The sequence below is a fragment of the Rhagoletis zephyria genome, unplaced genomic scaffold (assembly GCF_001687245.7).
Source record: "Rhagoletis zephyria isolate East Lansing unplaced genomic scaffold, Rhagoletis_zephyria_1.1 Rzeph_scaffold_00431, whole genome shotgun sequence".
NCBI lineage: Eukaryota > Metazoa > Arthropoda > Insecta > Diptera > Tephritidae > Rhagoletis > Rhagoletis zephyria.
The window spans coordinates 160,058-168,175 of NW_016157515.1; the positions used below are offsets into that span (position 1 = coordinate 160,058).

At 36.6% G+C, this 8,118-nt stretch overlaps 1 protein-coding gene across 1 annotated transcript in view; it reads left to right on the forward strand.

The window, feature by feature from the left end:
• olf413 (DBH like monooxygenase olf413) overlaps positions 1 to 8,118 on the forward strand; it is a gene marked incomplete at its 5' end in the record, with an annotated part of 196,099 nt that overhangs the window by 138,022 nt on the left and 49,959 nt on the right. The window lies entirely within an intron of this gene.

The window sequence follows — 8,118 nt, forward strand, 5'->3', positions numbered from 1 at the left end:
TAAGCACTTGAAATACTAAAAATAAAATGTCAAACTTTAGTACTGAATTCAAAGAAGATGTCTCCTTTATCCATGCATAATAACTTAAAAAATTTTTTTTGTTAAGAAGTGTACCTTAAAATATGTGCATACACATTTATGTTCAAAGTGTAAAATGTACCTACATAAACTTTCCCATGTATACCATCAAATCATTGATCTTGAAGGGAATCTATGTATGCATGCAAATTTATTTTAAGCTGTCGTATGACAATTGTCTGTTTTATTGTTATGACCTACTGAGTAAGTGACAACGGCGAAACAATGTTTATATTGTGTTTTAGGCGCAGTAATTGTGACAATAGTCATATCATGAATTTTGTCAGTGTTGTGGGAATAGGGCGGTTAAACTTTACTCAGCAAATTTTCATCAAAATTTCAACTTTTTATCTGAATTTTTACAACATTTTTGGATTTGTAGTCTTAGAACTCATGCATTTTAGTGCAATGAAGTGCAATTTTCAACCGGTTGAAAAATTTCCTTGATTTTTGCGATTTTTTTCTGTGACGGACTTTTGCACCTTTTTCCATATAAGCATGAATTCCTTTTGAAATAAAATGCGGGAGACGGTTATCAATACAATTTCAAAAAATCAACGCTAAATTGGCGCTTACACCTATGTTAGTCTTTAACCGAGCTTCTCCTCCGATTTGTAGCGTGCGCCTTTGTTGTCACATAAATGGGAGGGACCTACAGTCTTTTTTTTATTAAAGACACTAAGATTTTCAAAATATTTTCACTAAAAGTTTACTAACCTAAATATAAAGTTTTTGCGAAGTAGTTATCGAATTTGATGTAAAATTTAAACATTTTCAAAATAAGATATAAATTATTTTTAAAATGTAAATGTTAATACAACTGTTTTATAAAATTGATGTGTGAATACATAAAAATTATAAACCTAAATCTTAAGCGAGGAATAAGTAATGAAAACTGAAAAATTGTTGATTTAAAATTGAAAATGATTTCACACCTACACAGCTCTGGCCCGTAGTCATAGAGAAGTTAGAAAAAGGTTTTAATGATTTAAATTGTGTTTTATAGTAATCACCATTTTAACTCTTTCATAGTCAACTTAAAATGCATTTGATGGCAAAAACAGAGTTTTGACTTTAAAATGAGGAGAATGTGATGTTAAAATGGTAAAATAAGGTTCTAAGTTTTGTTTTGCTGTTTAAGTAGTAAACGCAGTAGCACCCAGGTTCGGTCTCCACTCCAAACAAATTTTTTTAATTTTACTAATATTTTTTTATTTTATTTTATGAAAATTTATTTTATTCTTTTTAATGGTATTTCACATAATCATTTCAAGTACATCAAATTTTTTGGAGTTTATTTTACTTAACTAACAACTATGATAACATAAACAAAATTTAAATAATAATTTTTAAAAGAACAAACCAATATGTAAAAAAATGATTCCTGGCAGCGGGATTCGAACCCATGACTTCCTGGCTTGCTAAATCCGCAATTCCTCTGCGGACACAGCGTGAACTAATTGAAGTACTCATATTTCTTTATATTGCTGAGTAAATTTTTGCTCTTCATGTGGATAACTCTGTTCTCTCTCATCTTAACAAAAAGTTGTTTCCAAGATGTCTGTGATTTACACAACTTAAAAATTTATTCTAAATTAGTTTTTTTTTTACCTTTTAGCCTTAATCAATAACATTTAATATGGCTTTCCCATTCGCTCTCTCATTCGTAATTCGCTTACTTCTTACTTCTTTTTTTTGTACCAAAAAGAGTACCAAGATGTAAAAAATGGACCAAAATATTTTTTATCTATATATTTCATTGTGCAAATATTTCCCAAATACATATTGGGAATATATTTAATAAACTAATTTTTCGAGTGTTTTGTGAACTATTTTATAATGCCTTTACATAACTTTTTTAAATTAAATTCTATTCAATAATGCCCAAAATGTTCTTTTATTATTATTTGAGGAAATAAAATCGACCTATATCTATAGATCTAGCGTGCCGATTCTTTAGGCCATTTATTAAATTAGGCATTTTGCCATGCATTTTTTTAGGCCATGCTCGAAATCGTCAACTCTTGCGTTGTCACCAAATTCCTCAAGCCCTAGTACCCACCTGGTTCTTGCTTAAATGGTTCAATAGAGTTTATCAGTTATCCATAAGCCTAGATGTAATTTTGAAAGAGTCCAGGGCTTTTAGTGGTATCTAAGACCGGGCGCAGCATTTCGATCCTCGAGCATGCATCCACCAATATACCAGACTATGCAAGTTTCTATTTTAAGAATTGTTACCTTGCAAGGGTTGTTGAAGGCCATTTATAGTAGTATTTTGTCTGTGAGTTTGGTCCTCAAAGGATGGTTTTAAAACCTTTAAGCCCTCGCGAAATCCTAGGATAATAATCGTCTCCTGAAGCCTAGTAAGTCATATGTATTACCAATTGCAAAGAAGAAGCTTAATACTACTGCCATACCTCATTTAGTTAATGGCAATAAACCATTACAATTTATAATTAAAATCACTAATTTGGGATTTACAATTAACTCGTCTTTGACCTGCACTGATCATATAAATTCGGTAGTTAGTAAAGTTTATGGTACTCTCAGAAATCTACGCCAAAGTGCAATATTTACGCCCACTACTACTAGGCGTAGGCTTGCACTTCAACTGATAATGACATTAATGACCTACTCTGAGCTGGTTTAGAATAAATTAGACTCTGTTTCAGCTCATAAGTTATCTGTACTATCCAATCATGTCACTCGGTACGTCTACGGCCTAAGAAAATTTGACCACATTTTGAAGTGGAGAACGAGTTTGCTGGGATGTGAAATACATGATTACCAAACGGCCCGGAGCTGTATATTTCTTTACCGGCTAATTACTACCAAGTCGCCTTCTTATCTTTATGACAAGCTGATATTCCCAAAATCTGAGCGCACCATAGATCTTATTGTACCCGATTTCAATTTCGCAACATCGACTAGACTGTTTTTCATAAATACTATTAGAAGTTGGAACTCCATTCCGACTGCACTAAGAGGCAAGTTAAATAAAAGCAACTATAAAATTCTCATATATTCACACTTCTCTAATAACCCAAGCAGGCCATCAGAATTTAAATTAGTATAGTTTAGAATTAAGAATTATTTATTATTTCTTATTTACTTATTTATTTATTTATTTTGTTTTGTCCTGTGTAATCTCTAATGTATACTATGTCCTCTTTATGCGTACCATATTTTGTTGTACTAAAAAAGAACACAATTCTTATTGTACTAATGTAACTCTTTGTTGATAAATAAATTCAAATTCAAATTCTTGTGCTTATTGTCAAATAGTATGGTTAGAGGTGGTATACCTGTCATGATTCCTGCTTTTGTTGGGCAGGTGCGCATGGCTCCTGTGACGGCTGCACAGACTCATATGTGCAACTTTCCTAGCCTAGTGCCAGAACCAGTTTGATCGACTTTTGGCCACTCGGCCAGTGCTAAATACGTGATAATCGGTTCAGGATCTTGTCCACATGCTCTTGCATTTGCATATTCGGTGCATTTGTAAATTCACTACAATAAAATGCACTCGTTTGCCATGGTAACAAGCATAAAATTTGCAAATGCAATTTCAACTGCAAATCCTAGACTATTTCGACAATATCCTGAACAACTCTACTGTAGTTACTGACGTCAGTTTGGGGGATATCTCCCATGTTTAACCATCACTTTTCGGACAGCCTTGTTGTTAACATATATGCGATGTGACTTCCAGTGTTTTGTTCAGGGTTTTCCCTAGATACTTCGCCTGTCTCGATAGCTCAATTTCCGATATTCCCGATGACGGTTAGGCTAAATTTACTTTTCTTCTTTATTTTGGTGAAGGGGCGATGGTTTAGTGGGTTTATTCAGTTCAAGTCTTCATCGCAGTCCACCATGTAAATGAATATAAGGAATATCATTTTTTAGCTTTGCTCAACTAAGAGAGAGGTTAATTGCTTTAATTTGTGTAATAATTTATTTTGTTTTTAACTATTTTCTTATTTCTATAATTAGTGGTTTATAGAAAAATTATTATTTAATATAATTTTGGAAAGATCCTATGTGACGGTGACAACGAAATCTGATTGTGGAACGTGCTGACGTGCTGCTGGAACTGGTTGATGATTTAGGTCCGGCATCGTCCTTTCTTGTAGATGGTTAGCATGATGATTCCTTTAATTTTTTGGCCCTCGGAATTTCATTAGGCGATGTTCCGCTTCTTTGTGTGGTTTGCAATGACTAATTGATTCTGTTTGTGGATTTGATTGCTGTTGAGCTTTATCAGTTTCATCGTTGAGCCGAGGAACAGCGCGGTTAAATATGCCTGCAGCTGTTTTAACATCTGCGATTCTTGTTATGTGATCGGGTCCCTTGTAAGTTTTATTATGCGACCTAAGGGCCATTTCATTGCAGGAACATGGTCTTCTTTCATGATAACAATATCTCCTGATTTAATATTTTCGGATCGCTTTTGCCATTTGTTGCGGTATTGTAACTCATTGAGATAATCACGTGACCACGTGTTCCAAAAGTCGGGCTTTAGCTGAGACACTAATTTCCACCTAGTTTCCAATTTGATGTTTAAGGGTTTGGTTTCCGCATCAACTTGAGCAGTCACTGGTTCACCGATTAAAAAATGGGCCGGAGTGAGTGCGCCTATATCGTTGGGGTCATTTGACATTGGTGAAATGGGCCTGGAGTTCAGTATTTCTTCGATTTCTATGACCAGGACTTCGGGTTCGTCATACGTTAAAGACGCGTTCGCCAAACTTCTGATTAACAGGTGTTTTGCGGATTTAACAGCTGCTTCCCACAGGCCACCAAAATGTGGCGTTCTTGGAGGCATGAAATTGAACTGTATACCCTTCTTGTTACAGGTATTTGTAATGGCTTCTTGAGCGTGATGAATGTATAATTGTTGATAATTCTGGTAGTTTGTCCTTTGTTCCCACAAAGTTGGTCGCATGGTCGCAATACAAATTTTGGCAATGTCCCCGTCGACCGATAAATCTTTTGAGGGTACCAATAAATGCCTCGGTGGTGAGATCACTCACTAGTTCCAAATGAACTGCTTTTGTTGTGAAGCAGCAGAACACAGCAATGTAAGCCTTGCCAGGCCTTTTCCCACGAATTGTGTAATGGACTGTTATTGGACCGCAGTAGTCCACTCCAGTATTCACAAATGGTCGCGCTGGCGTCACTCGTGTAGCAGGTAAATTTCCCATCACTTGATTGAATAGCGCTGGCTTAGCCTTGCTGCAGGTCATGCAAAGATGAACACTCGCTCGTGCCATGCTTTTCCCTTTATTGGCAAAAACCGTTGTCGAACAATTCCTAAAATGGTTTGCGCTCCACAATCTTTGTGATCTTCATGAACCATTTCAAATAGAAATAGAAATTGGATCATTGTATGGAATAAGTAGTGACGCTTTGAGTCATATGCCAACGATGAGGCCTCAAGTCGACCTCCAACCCGAATTAGCCCATTTTTGTCCAAAAACGGTGAGAGACTTGAAATGTTAATTGGTCTTTGTAGTTCCTTATATTTTTTTAGTTGTCCTTTTTTATTCCTTGAATTCCGATACTTGCATTTGTGCAATAATTGGAGCAAGAGCTTGATCTAGTTTTGCTGCCGTTAAGAACGTTCGAGATTCACGCAATTCGTTTCTATGTCTCGTGCGAGTGATGAAGCGCAAAACATATGCAACTATTCGCTGAAGGCGATGGAATTAATTTTTGGGCTTGATTCCCTAAACAAAGGTTGGCTCTTCTGTCACCACGATAAGTGATTTAGGGGATTTATTTTTTAGTTCTAAGTTGGTTTGAATGGTCGGGCCATGCATGCCATGAATAGGCCCACAGAACAATAAATTTGATTATTTTAGCGGCTTTGGGGACATTCCTCGAGAAAAAACATCTGCTGGATTCTCTTTTGAGCTAACATGACTCCATTGTTCGGCTCTCGTTGTTTCCTTGATAATTGAAATTCGGTTTTCTACGAACGTAGTGTGTGCTGACGATGAGTTTATCCATGACAATACAATCTCTGAGTCTTTCCAAAACCAGATTGGGTTGTTGAACTGAAGGTCTTCCGTGATTCTTGAAGTTAATTGTGCTCCTAGCGCTCCTCCACAAAGCTCCAGGCGAGGTATTGTTTGTTTTTTGAGTTGCGCTATTCGAGATTTAGCACATATCAATCGTGTTATAATAGTGCGAGTTTTGAGGACTGCTCGAATATATGCTGCTGCTCCATATGCCCGTTCAGACGCATCGGTGAATATGTGCAATTGTACCGTTTCTGGAACTCCTCCTTTAAAAATGTGGAGATATTTGGTGGTTTTTCAACTCCTCCAGGTCCGATCGAAAAGTGAGCCATTTTGTGTGCAACTCTTCAGGTAAAGATTGATCCCAGTCTACCTTCAATTCCCATAACTCTTGGATGAACATTTTGGCTGTCACTACAACGGGTGAGAGGATTCCTAATGGGTCAAATAGCCTTGCCAAGTCAGATGTGATAGTGCGTTTTGTGACTCGTTTTATCTCCTCGATGTTTACCTTAACTGACAGTTTATCTGCTTTCGGGAGCCAGGTAAGTCCTAAAGTTTTGATGGAATCAGCCCTTGTGCTCTCAAAATCTATTTTTACTTCTAAGTCTCCTTGTGGAATGTTTTGCAGCAACTGTGGATGATTTGCACACCATTTGCGTAAGTTGAAACCATTTTCCTTCATGACTTTCGTGAGTTGCTCTTGCATATGTATAGCAGTTATTAAACTATCTGCTCCGCCCAAGCCATCATCCAAATAAAAGTTCTCTTGGAGAAATTGGGAGGCTCTACAGCGATTTTTTGTAAGCATTCGGTAGCTAGATACGTAGCCGCTCTTGTTCCATATGTAACAGTATTAAGCTTATAATATGTTATGGTGGCATCCGTTCTCCAAATGATGAGTTGAAAATTTCGATCTTCAGGTGACACCAAAATTTGCCGATACATTTTTTCAACGTCAGTGGTGAATACAAATCTTGGAAATCGAAAACGAGGATTGAGAACAGCTCGCTTTGCTCTGTTGATCGTGTATACATCAAGTCATTCAGTGACTGTCCTGTTGACGTTTTGGCCGAAGCGTCAAATACTACGCGAAGCTTGGTAGTTGAGCTTGCAGGCCTCACCACGCACTGATGTAGAATGAAGTAGTTCGGTGAAGGAATTGATTCTGCTGATATTTTTGTCATATGTCCAGCTTCCTCGTACTCCTTCACGAACTTGATGCATTCAGTTCTTAATGCAGGGTGTTTTTGCAATCGATGCTCTAGTGACAGTAACCTGTTAAGCGCGACTCCATGAGAGTCACCCAGGGCGAAGTGCACTTCACATTGTTTTTCTACCGAAGATAGTGACTTCTTGTTGCGTTTCACTTCTTCTAATTCCCGTAATGGTGCTATAGACGTTTCGAGGGTTTCGTCAGCCGTACAGATCTCGCAAGAGACCTTTGTCGAGTTTTCCTCCTGCAATTTTCCTGAAACTATCCACCCAAATACCGCGTTTTGAAGAATTGGGAGATGTGTAGATAATTTAATTTGTCCAATCGCCAGCAGCTGAAGATAATGGTCTGCTCCCAACAATATATCTATTTTATCTGGGCGGTTGAAGTGTGGATCGGCTAACATTAGGTTCTTGGGCAGTGACCATTCATCTATGTCGGTGGTGCACACGGGAGCAGGGTTGCCACTGACGAAAAAAAAATATTTACCATCCACTTGAAAAAATCTACCAAATCTGGGAAATATCTACCAATAACTTTTTTATAATTATTTTAATAAAAACTATAGTTTTGTTATTTGTTTATTTATTTGAATTAAAACTATAGCTTTTTTATTTTTTTTTTTAGTTATTTCAATAAGAATTGAAATTGTATTTGAGTCATATTATTGGCATATTCTCAGTTTCCTTCAACCAAAAGCGGAAGTGATGAAACTAAAGGCAACAATGAAACTTCATTATTTGAAAAAGTTCAACTCGAGTTATTATAGACAAATACAGTGACTCAAAAAAATATTTTTTT